At 41.8% G+C, this 15,312-nt stretch overlaps 1 pseudogene; it reads right to left on the reverse strand.

Moving 5' to 3' along the window:
* Positions 1-71: 71 nt before the first annotated feature.
* On the reverse strand, positions 72-15,000 carry LOC116684822 (transcription factor CP2-like protein 1; annotated as a pseudogene).
* Positions 15,001-15,312: the final 312 nt, after the last annotated feature.

The raw sequence follows: 15,312 nt of genomic DNA on the forward strand, positions 1-15,312 counted from the left end.
CAGAAGATCTATTCTGCTTCGTTCCTGCTCAGAAATATTCGGTGAATGATTGTTTTTTTTTACCCTGTTACCTGAGAAGCTGCAGAAGAGCCTTGAGAAAGGAGAGAACCTGTGTCGGTGCAGCCACTGCTGGGCATCCTGCGGCGGGTCGACGGCAGAAGGTGCTACATGTCAAAAAGAAGAAGAGCCCCTGAATTGATTATAGCAGCACAGCATCCACTGTCTCCCAATAATGGCCTAAAGGAATATCAAAGTTCTTATAACGTACCTCAGAGCAGCCGGGCAATAGCAGCTCCCATGCTGGTTTGGAGAAGAATTACTACAGAAATGTACAGAGAAGAAAGAAGAGATTGGAGCGATCATTTCTGGGTTTTGATTGTACTTCCCTGTTGACATCATTCTGTCAATCTACTGAAAAAAACAAAGTGCCCACACAGTTTTGTCTGATGAACTGGTACCCCTTCATAATGCTATTTATAATAATAATAATAATAATACATTTTATTTAACAGCGCCTTTCTAACACTCAAGGACGCTTTACAGAGAATAAAAGACAGATATAGGGAACATAAAAGTGTAAGTAGTAATTTTAGGCCTTTATAAAGGTGGATATTGTTCATATTCCGCCAGATGTCCTTCTTTTCAGCCAGATGTCTGTCCCCGTCCTCTGTCTCTGTGTTGGCGTTGTAACCTCTGGTGGATTCATGAGGACTATGGTTACCTGGTCCTCAGATCTCTGCAGGGTAAATCCAGACAGCTAGCTAGACTATCTGTCCACTCGGAGGACTATGGTTACCTGGTCCTCAGATCTCTGCAGGGTAAATCCAGAGAGCTAGCTAGACTATCTGTCCAATCGGAGTTTTCTGTTGACGACTACTGAACATACACATGTTCCACCAAAACAACTTCCTTCCTAGAGACCATTAGCAGCAGCACTGTGGTGCTTAGCACCACCCAAGATGATTGTGATTGGTTTAAAGAAATGCCAACAAACCAGAACATGTTGTTCACCCATCCCAGAATGCTGTGTGGACTAGCAAGACCTTTCTGTGCGGGGCTGTGGAGGAAGGTCTGGCAATGGGAGACTAGCAATGGTGCTAGCACTAGCCTACATGAAGCTGAATATTTGACCAAGGTGACTTTTAACTATTCAACCATTTATCCAGTACTTATCACTAATAATTTGAACAGTGTAGTGTTTGTGTTCAGGTGTTACAGTTGACTGAAGATGTGAATATATTCTTTGAATCAAATCATAATTTCTAAATTTACAAATGCCGTTAGTTGAGCTACTCGGCTATCTTTCCACGTTCCCACTGGGTACTCACTGGGTGTCATATACCCCTTGTTTGTCAACCACTGTCGTACAGCCCAGGACGAATTGAGTCATCCTGGTGGGCACCCATAGAGGGAGCTGTTACCATTGTTAGTGTAACACCACGGGTACACTGACCAACCCCAAGCCTAGAAAGACCATTTCCAGATTTCACAGCCTCTGTAACCTTTAGTCCACCTGGACATTAACCTACAGTTTTCCTACAGAGCTCTATGAATTAGGTCGATGCCAAATGCTGACTCACCCATCGGGGAAAGAACAGAAGTTGAGCCGTGGTAAACTGGTGATGGAGTGCTGCTGCTGCTGGCTGCTGTGGCTGGTGACAGTCAGGGCATCGGGCCAAGGGGAACACTAGAGAAAACGCGCTTTTTGGATTATGATTCTGACATATCTTAGCACAGAGACTACATGAGTGACATTTCTAAAACTAAACATTATGGAAACCCTATTAAAGCTGCACTTATCAGTATTTTTATAACAACAGATAAAATGATCAAATGACGAAACCTACAAGGATTACAGTTTTTCTCAATTGCTAAAACACTAAAAAACCCGTTTGCTGAACAAAGCTCTCTGGATTCATTTAGCTAATTGTGCAGTCTGTTGTCAATACCTTAAACCAGGGATCTTCAACTTTTTTAGACCAGGGACCCCTTAGCTGAAAACGAGACAGAGTAGGGACCCCCTACAGAATACATTGTGTACATTGAGTTGCAGATTAAACTTGGCCCAATGGATAAAAATAAATGGAAATTATTTATACTTCATGTTTTAACGTTAAACATACATGTGGAAGCACAGTGAATCTTTAAGCTTAACTGTATACCTACCATAGTTGCTACCTTATATAGTAAGCTTATTTTCAATATGTAAACATGTTTTTCAAAAATAGGCCAATTTATCTTTGTCTTAAATGTGAAAATATCTTTGCTATTGATGTTGGATTCAAATAATTGTTTTTCAGACATTTTTATTTTTTGAAGACATATTTCCAAGACATATTCCTTTAAAATAATTTAGCAGCCCCCCCTTCACTAACTCTAAGGACCCCCTAGGACCCCCTGAAGATCTCTGCCTTAAAGCATTTCACATGGTAAAACCCAAGCAGCAGATCTCTCCAAACACATTGTGTACTCTAATGCACATTGTCATCCATACCGGTAAACACAAGTGGCAACAATCAAATGCAAATAGAGAACACGTGGCATTGATTGAACACAAACCACTCAAAATTGATTTTACTTGTTTCAAATGTTGTGACACAACCAATAAAGGCCGGTTCAGAGAGCAAACAGGTTGCCTCAGGAGGGGGAATGTTGCTCGTGATGGACAAAGTGCCTGACCCAGCTCAAAGACAAGAAGAAGCACATTGATCACATGTTTACTTCTTTGATTCGTGTCCTTTTTAGTAGTATACTGTAGTACAGTGCAGTGTGGGCTGTATACTGTACAATGAACTCATTGTATGGCCCTGAACATTGGGCTTTCACTTTGTTACAGTACTGGCTGCTCAATAGATTTGGACTGGTTGCAGGTTCATATCAACTAAGAACAAGAACTACAGTTTCACAGAGACAGAGGACAAGTTTTTGAGATGCAGGGTACAGTACTGTGTGTACAGTACTGTGTGTACAGTAATGTACACACAGTACCGTACACACAGGGGTACAAGCAGAAGCTCAGAATATAAAAGAATAAAAACAATGCCAAAGACAAAGCATTGATCATTTGGGATCAGTTTGGAGCTACTATAATCGAACATCTTTTCGTTCATCAGAAGACAATAATAGAGAAATATGAAATTTGTTCTGAGATAAAAAATGTACTTCTCCCTGAGAACTATGTCTATTCGTTTCACCTAAGTTCAGTGGTTCCATTTTATACCGCTTTATAGCGAGAAACGTTAAACTTTTTACTCTATGTGACTAATACAGATTGTGCATGCAAAACAAATTACCAATTTTACAGAACATGATCTATGGACAAACCAACCAACAGTATATAAATAGTAAACCCTCTCAGCGCTCTGAAAGAGGTCAAGCTAACATAATAAGTACCTGGAATCCTTTTTTACAGACGTTCCTGTATTACTTGTAGTATTCAGTAAAGGATAGAAGTACTTCTTTCAGCACTGGTGTTCAGTGATCTCTTATTTAAAGGTTCCTAGCTTCGTTAGTTTTCTATCCAGATGAATGACAAACCAGATTAACACAAGAGTTAACTGAAAGTGCCAAGTCACGTGATGTTCAAAGACACTAAAGTGATGCACCATGGGTCGTCCAATCATTGACAAGGCTCAGCACCGAAGGAGCACACTCCAAAAGGAGCGAAGCAACATATTAACATGTAGTGACGGGCTGGTTTAAAGTGTAACGTGAGAGGAGGAAAACACTGGGACAGCAATAAAACGTCGGCATGGCTTGAGCGCTCATGAGATCAGATAAATACCACACAGGAGTTTACCGCTGTGGGATCAATGCACTTACACCCGTCCAGTGCTACTGACAGAAAAACAGCAAACAGAGGTCCTCTACGCACCTCTCTCAGCAGCGTGTTGTCCTGGGACGGCTGGTACCTCTCTCGGTCCTGCGGGGCCTTTTTAGCAATCTTCTCCCTGTCCGTCTTCAGTTTGCGATCAGCTCCTTTAGGCTTCCCAACAACAACAAAATCACATCTACATTAGAAGTGGTTTATAAAATATCAAAAACACAGAATTGCATTTGGTTTTTTTGTATGTCATGTGCATATGTGTTTATCTCGGCATTCTGTGAATAATTTAAACCAGGTCCTGTGTTTCATTTTAGTTCAGAAAATAAGGATCACGGAAGGAACTTCAATGCAAATACAGCGTTAACGCAAATGGATATTTCAGTCTGTCTTTTGGTTTCTGGCTTTAAATCTAATTTTTGGGTCTTTCTCTAGTCTATGTAAAATCCACTGATCAACAGTCTATCTATTTCTGCGTGTTGTATTATCTGAGAAAGGGGCTGGGGAAATAAGATTTTGTTTCCTTTCCAACCATGGAACTGTATTGTGATATAGCCAATAATTTGTGGTTTAATAATGAAATATGTCTGTGTCCACGAGTGGAATTAAAACAATGTGAAGTGTTGAGTTTTGAATGTTGTTATGTCTCTATTGACATTGTTGCTGGGATGTATTGAATGTGGTTTTGGTATTGTGATCATAGTATAATGTGATGATTATTAAAGTAGAGCATAACTTTACACACGTTTGATGAGGATAGGCAGGCAAGTAGTACTCATACCTTGAAGACTTTGACCTGGCAGCTGGATGAATGGACATGTTCCATGTATTCCCCGTGCTCATTGGTGGTGAATGTGTCCACCTGGATACGGAAGGGCACTCCTTTCTCCCCGCCGTGCTTCCGGGGGTGAACTCGGTGCTGATGCAGTTGACCTGAGAAAACATGACCAAGGTGGGGTTTGATGACCATAGGTTTAATGTGATGTAGACGTTAAAGACTCCCCCAGACGCGTGACCAGAATGGAGCGGTCAGCTGTACCTGGATGAAAACAGAAGCGTTCTTGACAGGATCCCAGAGGAACTCGATGGTGTTGAGATGCAGAGGGTGTGAATGGGGCTCCACTAGCCCCACTGACAATGGGACATCTGCAAACAGTAAGTCAGGCACTTTACGGTTACTATAAAGCACCGAAAAACACATTTTCATAAAAACCTAGCTTTTTGCTATAAGCGATGGGGTCCTAACTGAACACACTGTTTATTTCACATTGATGATTTCTATCTGTGCTGTTTTATCTGTGTTCTTCGAGTCTGGATCAACGGAAGTGCATTTCCAGGATAGATGCTTCAGAACAGCATTACTCTTAGAATCCTACAACTGAGTCTGGATCTCATCTTGATAAACAGAAAGACTAAAACTGAAATTAAGACCTTCAAGAAACATTGGTTTCAGAAAATTGAAGCCACACTGAAACTATATTGCCAGGTTAAAAAAACGAACAAATGAACACAAAATGAACACAAAATGAACGTAACTTGTATCAGTTTTAGCTTTTTAACTATAATATTTCCATCAACTCCGTCAACATGTAATTGTTTCATAAGGGACACTAAAGGACATTAAACATGGTGCTGTGTGGGAAATTATACTCAGGTATTGTGAATTATTGTGAGAAATTGTACTCAGGTATTGTTATCATATTTAGACACTGTGAATGAACTTATGCATAAGTTAATGAAACAAAACTCATATCAGACGTTGAATGAGGGAGAAAGTGTACTGTTGCTTAGCATCCAGGTGGGGGCGATACCCTGTTGGCAGAACATTACATTTACAAGTGAACCGGATGCAGTAAGACCAGAAAGCCACGTGTTCACTCAAAATGGAGGGGAACAAAGGAATTCCCACAGGAAACAACCCCCCAACACACGCACACACATTGCCGAAGAATGTAAACAGGAAGTCGCGCCCACCCAGCCAATAGAAATACAGTTGCTATGGCGATATGACCCGCCTTGTGACGCTTTTAACAATAGGACTCCCTTAAAGGCGGCTTTATAACCGTTGCATGTGACTGTTACGGGCCTTTGTTGTGAACCTCTGAGCTAGTCATGTTCCATAGAGACCCGTGCACGTAATTATGTCCGGAATGCATTGCTTGTTTTATTAATAAATCTTTTTGGTATACTTAATCAAAGCTAGAGTGATTCCTTAGCTATTTGAGTCCCGACGTTTGGACCCTCCAAGTGGAATTCGCAACAAATTTGGTAGCAGAGGATGGTTTTCGAGCAGTGGTTAAACTTAGGAATTCCACGGAATCAGGATTAGAAGTTGTTTAACTCCGGGTCCAGATTCCACGGACAGTCCACGTCTGCCGGAACGAGACAGAGGAGGCATTTTGTGCAAACCGCGGAGGAATGGTCACAGGGAGCTCTCTAAAAAAGGGTAAGCTGAAACCTGTTTCATCAAATTCAGCATATTGTATAATAGTATAAACCAAATTAAAGTGATCAGACCTCCGGGTGAGTACATTATGTAAAAAAAAAAATATAGACTAAAAATATTAGTGTTTTTGTGGACATAGAGCAATGCATTCCATTTTCTCTGATGAATGAATGAAAGTGTGAGAGTAAGCATCTGGGATGCGTAGACGATTTAGAAGGATGCATGAGTTGATAAAATATGATTCCATAATTGTATGGAGCCACGCTGTGTGTTGAGGTTCGATAAACCTGTTAGTAGACTTGCTTAACCCTCATGTTGTCCTGGTCAAATTTGACCCATTTTAAGTTTTTTAACTTAGGAAAAAACATTTAAAAATAAAGCGCCCACAACATTGAAAAAGTGAAAAGAAATTCATGGTTGACGGGAAGACAACACAAGGGTTAATAGAATTACTAATTGGAGAAGGCCTGAAACGCGATAGCGGGCCAGTGTTCATAAGGTGATTCCATTAGAGTTACTGTACGCGAGGGATTCAAAACTTGCCAGGTAGGAGTGATCGACCTACATGCCGAGGGAGGTCTCGGCGCGTACAGAGCCAGCGTTCACCATTTTGGAGTCTCGGTCCATAAGACTGAGTTCAGCGAATGAGATAATGACGATTCCATAAAATTCTTTGGAGCACGTGGTGTGAGTAATACGATAAACCCGCAGTGTTACTGTGAGGGGAAGTTTGCAGCGCCCACGTGTCAGTGTTTGTCTTAGAGGAGAACCGGCCCATAAGGCAGTTCCAGAGGTGGGTAGAGTAGCCAAAAATTGTACTCAAGTAAAAGTACTGTTACTTCAGAGTAATATGACTCAAGTAAAAGTAAAAGTAGTCATCCAAATAATTACTTGAGTGAAAGTAAAAAAGTACTTGACGAAAAACTACTCAAGTAGTGAGTAACTGTTGAGTAACGTCTGATTTATTTCTTAACACAAGCATCAATCAGACTGCCAAAGATAAAAATAATTATCTTTAGGCAAATTATAGTTCATCCAATCAATAAAATAAATTATTAATTACAAAATAGCTTACTTGAGAGACTTGTCACACCAAATTTGGATGGATACTGCATGTGTAAAACATACTGTATGTAACCTAAAAAGAGTACAGTTTATTTTTCACTAATCTACTCTAAGTATAGTGATTTAAAACTACTCCTAGAAGTACAATTTTTTCAAAAACTTACTCAAGTAAATGTAACGGAGTAAATGTAACTCGTTACTACCCACCTCTGGGCAGTTCTCAGCGGATGTAGAGATAAGAGATTTGAAGCATCTGGGATGCGTAGACGATTCAATTATTGGAGCTTTCTGGGTGTTTCGATAAACTTGTCGGTAGATTGATTCGCTGCAAGTCCTATACTGATGAGGGAAGACCGCAGCACAGCGAGCCAGTGTTCGTTGTGGTGGCTTCATCCACAAGGTGAGTCACCACGTGTTGAAAAAGTAATGTATCTGTATGTATTTGTCAGAGATAAAATTGTAAAAGTTTGAAAAGAGTGATTGTGTGACCCCGAGTGAAGCGTTGATAATTGACCAAGCCTCTGGTCCGACTGTGTGCTGCTGTTGAAGACGTAGGTTCCCAGAATTGACAACTTCACAAACCACCCCACCTCCTCCATACAACCTTGGAGAGAACCATCACAAGACCAGACAAAGCAACAACCATTCACCCACGTGACACAAGCCCCAATGGTCCAGGTGACCCCCGAAGCCGTCTATGCTATGGCCCAGATGATGGGGCCCCCACCACAAGTTCCCTGGCCCCCTCAACCACAACCGCCCTGGCCACCACAGGTACAATCTACACAGTGGCAAACACCCTGGCCAAATAGAGGAAGAGGAGGAAGAGACCGAGGCCCCCCTAGAGGCAGGGGGCGGAGAGGACCTGTACAAGGAGGAACCACATATTACTGCTACAACTGTGGACAACCCGGACATTATGCCAGGGACTGCCAGACACAACCGCAGCCCGAAAAGAGCCAGAACTTTGGGGCACAGGCAGCAGCCCCGCAATCTCAACAACCGCCACAGCCGTGGCCGCCCAGTTGCTAACCAAGCCCTGGCACAGTGGATGACCCAGCAGGGTTATCACCCACCACCACAATGACTCTCTGACAACAACGGCACCACTCACTTCCCCTTGAGTGCCGAGCCCCTCATCACTCTGACAATCAATGGACACAGTTATATCATGTTGGCTGATACTGGCGCCACCTTTTCATGTGTAAATTCAGGGGTCTCTCTCTCCAACAGGACTCAATCCATTAAAGGGGTCACAGGCAAACCTCTAGACCAGTCCTTTACGGAACCACTCACAGTCCAGTACCAACAACAGCAGGTTCTCCCACTCCTTCCTGATGTCTCCCTCCTGCCCAGTTAAGCTACTCAGGAGGGACTTAGTGTGCAAGTTTGGATGGATGAACTCCCAGGGGACCCACATCTCAGTAGAAGTGCCGCCCTCCACACTCCAAGACCCTGTGAGACTCATGACGCTGACAACCCCGCCACCAGTTCCCCTGCACCAGATTGTTTATTGGCTCCGACGATGTCACCATTCCAGCAGTGCACCCGGTTCCTGATCCTCATGTTGCCCTCACCACGCCGATGGGCTCTTTCCCGGTTCCAACAGCCTGTTTCCAAGACATCAGTATAGATTTGGTAATGGTAGACAGATTTTCTAGGTGGGTAGAAGCTATCCCAGCTAGACATGAAGATGGAAAGACTGTAGTAAAATGGTTAAAAACTGAACTGATACCACGATATGGCATTCCAAGACGAATCAGGTCAGATAATGGCACCCATTTTAACAACCAGTTGTTGAGAGAAGTTGAGGCTGCTCTGGGGATCACACACTCATTCGGGTCGGTTTACCATCCACAGTCCCAGGGACTAGTGGAAAGGGCCAACCAAACATTGCAGGTTAAGATAGCCAAGGTCTGCCATGGGAGCAGGATGGTGTGGGTGGAGGCCCTTCCCTTGGCACTCATGGCCATGAGAGCTGCAAAAGGGGGAGAGACGCACCTCCCCCCACAGGATCTTGCCTGGCAGACCAATGTCAGGTTCACCCAATGATGGAGGTCATATGCCATTATTGGATGTAAAACAGGTGAAAATGTCTGCCTATATGAATGAACTAACCTATTTGGTCTCAGCCCTCTCTACCCAGGTGGAGAAAGAAGCCAGCACCCACTCAGAACGAGAGGCAGACCATTAAGGTAGGAGGCTGGGTCAGGGTTAAGGTCCACAAGAGGAAGTGGGCCAACCCCAGGTGGACTGGTCCAAAGTGAAGGAGTTTACTTCACAAACGGTCCAGGTCAAAGGTAAATTGGGCGCACCTTGGCATCACCTGACACATTGTGCCCCAGCAGATCCTCCAACCCGCACTTTAGCGGACACACAATTTGATTCAAAAAATGCAGGAATTACTTAAGCGCTGCTTAGGAAGTCCAGACAGTCCTCAGTCTGGACAGAGGGCACCAAGCCTAAAAGAAATGGGGCTCAGGAGAAGAATAGTAGTGATAAATTGTGTCATGCTGGGAATAGGGGCGGGACTGATAATGTGGGAAATAGAATCAAATTACAGGATGATATAACTGAATTAGAGGACAATGCCAAAACTGAAATCTCATATTATGTGCCAAATTGAGAAATAAATAATGAAATGTAGTAGATAAACATGCTGTTCTCCACTGTCTTTTAATGCTCATACAGGGAGCAGCACACCCCATAAGGGACACTAGGACACAAGGTAAGGAAGACAGGGTGATAAAACACAGGGACAGAAAATGATCAGTCACTTCCAGTAAATTCAATTCAATTTCAATTCAATTTATTTATAGTATCAAATCACAACAAGAGTTATCTCAAGACACTTTACAGATAGAGCAGGTCTAGACCACACTCCAGAATCCACAAGGACCAACAGTTCCAGTTTTTCCTCCAGAGCAAGCAACAGTGCGACAGTGGCGAGGAAAAACTTCCTTATAGGCAGAAACCTCGGTCAGACCCAGGCTCTTGGGAGGCGGTGTCTGACGGGCCGGTTGGGGTTAGAATGAAGAGTTAGTTTGTAGTAAATCTACACATAAGACTGCCACAATAGTCTCCGGTTGGCACACATGGCATTTAACCAACAGTAAACATACATAAAGGGGCAGTGATTGTGAGCAAAGATACCACCGAGTTGATAAATGGTTCAGAGGAAGAAGAGAAAATGCGTGTCCCAGTGCTTCAGAGCCCTCAGCCTCTCTTCACTCACAGACAGCTGCTGCAAGGCAAGAGCGAAGGGACAGTAAAATATCAGGATTCTGCATTGAGACAACAAATGCAGCCAGGCTCAGAGGCTAGCTCATAAAAAAAAACATACAGAAAGAGACAAAGAGAGAGGGTGTTGTAAGAATGAGGGAAAGAAGGAAAAGTGGGTTATATAGAAACAAGGGTATATGATTTCACAAGGAAAAAGTAAGAAAAAAGAAATAGAAAGTTTAGTGCATTTTATGGAGGGACATAGCCGGTGAGAATTCAACACTATTAATGGCTCACTTTTCAGATTGGGTATAGTTGGTATATGTTTAAATGTATGTCTGTATGTCTTGTCTTGTTTATTTGTTGTATGTCTGCAATTAGGAGATGGATCAAAATTATAGTAATATGTCCTGTCAGATCTTAGTGGTACTTGGGGAGGCTGAGAAAACTCCAACTAGGAAAAAGAGGGAAATAGTGTAACGTTTTAAGAAAAATAATTGAGATTTAAATGAGGGAACATTCGGTTTAAAAACAAAAAAAAAAACAAAGATATAAAAGTAGTCAATCCAATGTGTGATCCATGCATTGATCTAAAAATATTCACATGAAAGTGGTAATTGATTCAATTACTTAGTTGATTAATAGAAAATGGCTTTGATCATTTTCCAGTTTAAGAAAAATATGAGGCTTCTTATTTTGTTACCTTTACAGTACTTTGTGATACTTTTCATGCTTGGGAAACATTTTAGGGGAATTGGGTTGATAATAGAAATACAAAGATTTACAGTTTGGAATTGGGACTTTAAACTTGGAACAGTGAAATGATGAAATTTCTTACTATTAATATGACTGACTCTACTGTAGTAACGTTTTTGACATTAATGTCATAGATTAAGACTTTTTTATGTTCTCATATCAGGTAACAAATTGGATAGATTGAACCACTAGGTGATAAAGTTGGTTCTACTGTTACTAGGACTACAGGTCATAAAAGAACACATTACACATTGATTAGTACAAATTTTTGTTGCAACTTAAAAATAGAAAATTAAAGAAACATTCTTTTTGTTATAAGTCATCTAAGTTTATTGGTTGAGATAAGATTGAAACCAGTCTAGGCTGATATAGGATTCCATTCTATGTGTATTTGATGTGGTGTTAAAATGAGCTTTTAGTGAAGCTTAATTTTGTTTGTGGATTTTGTTTGTATTTTGAGTTTTTACATGACAAACTGTTTAAACTATTGAGTTGATGTGGAAATATTTTATTTGGGTGATTCTTTTCTTTTTGAACCTTTTGTTTTGTTGCTTTTGAGATCAAGATGCAAGACAGAGTGTTAATGGCTAAAACGAATACATAATTAGGAATAGGAATGCTGTAGGAGACATAACTCAGAAGGAGAGATGCAGTAGCAATAATACAGTGTCCATAGCATTAAGGATATTAAGACTACTCTAAGATTTTGTTTTAATTTGTGCAGAAACATAACCCGTAATGTAAACTGAAGCTTGGAGGAGATAAGTTCCAAAACTAGTTTCTCTTTAGGATGTTTGTGAGGATTTTACAGAGTTAAACCAGCAAGAGGGAAAGAAATGTTATTTGAGTGACATGAGTGACATACACTGAATGAGTATTGATAAAAGAAAAGATAATGCTTTTTGGAGTTCTGTTTTGTGCCACATAGTGCCTCGTTGTGTCAGAACAAGGTCCATCTCGCTCCTCCAGCTGCGGGATCAGAGACAAACTGGACCAGAAGACCAACAACAACCATCACAGCACCTCAGACCACAGCACAGCTGAAGACCATAAAGCTTTATGGTCTGGCTGCGATTTTTGGCCCAAAACTGACTTGAAAGTGGACCAGGGCCAAATGTTTGATAATATTTACAACATCTGTGAGTGTGCTGTGCTGGACCATGGAGCAAGGAGTGAGGTCTGCATACTCTGGCTGGGGCCTTGCTGATGCTAAGGTGAGAGGGCTCTCCAGGGGTCAACCATGTGGCCTGCTACACCATAAACAAAAAGACTGAGATACAGACCAACGATGAGAAGATGGACTGATAAGGAGAAGGGGGGAGCGAGAGACCGTCCTGGTTCTGGTACTTCAGATGCACAGTGGAAGGGCAGGTTGTTGTACAGACTCTCAATCTAAAAACAAACACACATAAAATACTGGGAACAACAACTTATACTCTGCAAATTAGGAAAGTTCATGTAAACAGACATGTTTAAAGGGTTAAGACATGTCTCAAAGGTATAAGCAATTTGGTAGGGAAAATTACATTTTGTAGGGCCTTATAAATTTTGTAACATTTTCATTAAATTCCTGTTATAGTTCAAGCAAGATCGGTGACAACTAGGTTAATACAGATGGATTAATCATAATCCTCACATTTTCAATGAAGTGTTAAAAGATGATTTGGTAGGAATAGATCCAGTATTGCAAAGTACTGTGATTTAATGTGTACATTGATCTGTCCACAGGATGAGTAAACATTAGTCTCACAGAGTGAGATAAAAAAGGGGGAGTTCAAAAACTCCATGCCTTATTCCGGGGTGCTCCATGATTAATGCTGGGACGTTGTCATGTCATCATGTGTTCACTGAATAGGATTTCCATAAAGGTGGTGTTGCGAAAGCTTAGACAGAAGAGGGAATGTTGAAAATTTTAAATGTTGTATGTGCTTAAACATTGTGTGCGATTTACATTATACATTCAAGTCAAAAGGTAAAAGCATTATTTCAGCATAAATGAAGACAGGTTGGTCATGAGTTAAGTTTGTTGTCATAAGGATATAGTTTGTTTGTTACATTAAGGTGTTTGCAATACTTCTGTTTTGTAATATAAGATGCTCTGTTACATTTTGTTATAATCCAGCTCTACAAATATGTCAGAAGCAGAATTGATTGTTGGGATTGTTGAGTTTTAAAAAGTTAAAATGTCTGAAGGAACCAGATTAGAAAATTATGCATCCACTGTCCCCATTTCCCCCCCCCACCTTCTGACTGAAAAGAGTTGATCAGGTCACGTCTGGCAATTAACAAATGGAAAGGAGCTTCCTGGTAACGTTACAGAAGGTGGTCCCTGTCTCTTGTCCCCGGGGTTTCATATGTGTGTGCGGTGTGTGTTTGTATGTTACAGTAGGGAGAGTTAGTCTAGGCTAAGAGATGGAGGATCATTATCTTGTATATTGTAGACGAATAGACACACACACGCACATACACACCACTGTGGCCAAGAGACCCCACCCTTTGTGAATAAGACAGGGGGGACCAGGTGTCCAATAGGCAACATTGAGAGTTAGGATCACACCTTTGCAGGTGTGAAAAGGGGGATATAGTTTTTACCATATTAAACTTTGCTGCACGTTTTATACTAAAATGAATTCTAAAAGGTTTTTCACACAGTTCCTTGTTTACAGTAGGATTTGCACCAAGCAGGTGCAAAAAGGGGGATTTGTGGGAAATTATACTCAGGTATGTGATTATTGTGAGAAATTGTACTCAGGTATTGTTATCATATTTAGACACTGTGAATGAACTTATGCATAAGTTAATGAAACAAAAACTCATATCAGACGTTGAATGAGGGAGAAAGTGTACTGGTGCTTAGCATCCAGGTGGGGGCGATACCCTGTTGGCAGAACATTACATTTACAAGTGAACCGGATGCAGTAAGACCAGAAAGCCACGTGTTCACTCAAAATGGAGGGGAACAAAGGAATTCCACAGGAACAACCCCCACCACACGCACACACATTGCCGAAGAATGTAAACAGGAAGGCGCGCCCACCCAGCCAAGATAGAAATACGTGCTATGGCGATATGACCCGCCTTGTGACGCTTTGAACCAATAGGACTCCTTAAGGGCGGCTTTATAAACCGTTGCATGTGACTGGTTACGGGGCCTTTGTTGTGAACCTCTGAGCTAGTCATGTTCCATAGAGACCCGTGCACGTAATTATTGTCCGGAATGCATTGCTCTGTTTATTAATAAATCTTTTTGGTATACTTAATCAAAGCTAGAGTGATTCCTTAGCTATTGAGTCCGACGTTGGAACCTCCAAGTGGAATTCGCAACACTGGGTAGTATATACCCGCAACTAATACCAAACTAATCTAGCCAACAACACACACCACACAAACTAACGCAATGAATCCAAAGCAAAACTCAAAGAAAACCCAAAATTAAACTATTTAGAGAATGCAGGATTAATGCCGTGCTCAAGGGCCATTGATAACCATTCCTTTTATTATACACATCATCAAAACTGGGGATACCAGTGACCCTGATCATGAGCTTTGATGTGTCAGCCGATTCAATCCATACAGCCAACTCACCTATATCCAGGATCCGGTCTCCAGGTCTGCTCCACCTCCACCCCTCAGCTGTGGTGCTCCATGTACTGCAGTCGCCGGTCGTGAAACCCACGCGCACAATGCTCTGTGAAGAGGCAGGATCAGGCGTTTAGCACAGATTGAGCAGGGCAGCGCACAGAGCCAAACAGCAGGATGTTGGGCAACGTGCAAAAAAGGCACCCCTCATTTATTCATACTGACGCAGTTCATAGGAAAGGGCAATGACGGGGGTATTTCATCTACATCCCTACGTACCTAGTCTTGCTTAAAAAGAGCATCTGCATGTATTCATGAGGAAAATGAGCCACTGCCATGAGCTACAGGTGATACCTGTGAGCGGCAGTGAAAACAGTGACTTTCCCATTTAAAACCAGGGCTCCCACAACCACTTGGGCTT

The sequence above is a fragment of the Etheostoma spectabile genome, unplaced genomic scaffold, assembly GCF_008692095.1.
Source record: "Etheostoma spectabile isolate EspeVRDwgs_2016 unplaced genomic scaffold, UIUC_Espe_1.0 scaffold00569332, whole genome shotgun sequence".
Classification (NCBI taxonomy): domain Eukaryota; kingdom Metazoa; phylum Chordata; class Actinopteri; order Perciformes; family Percidae; genus Etheostoma; species Etheostoma spectabile.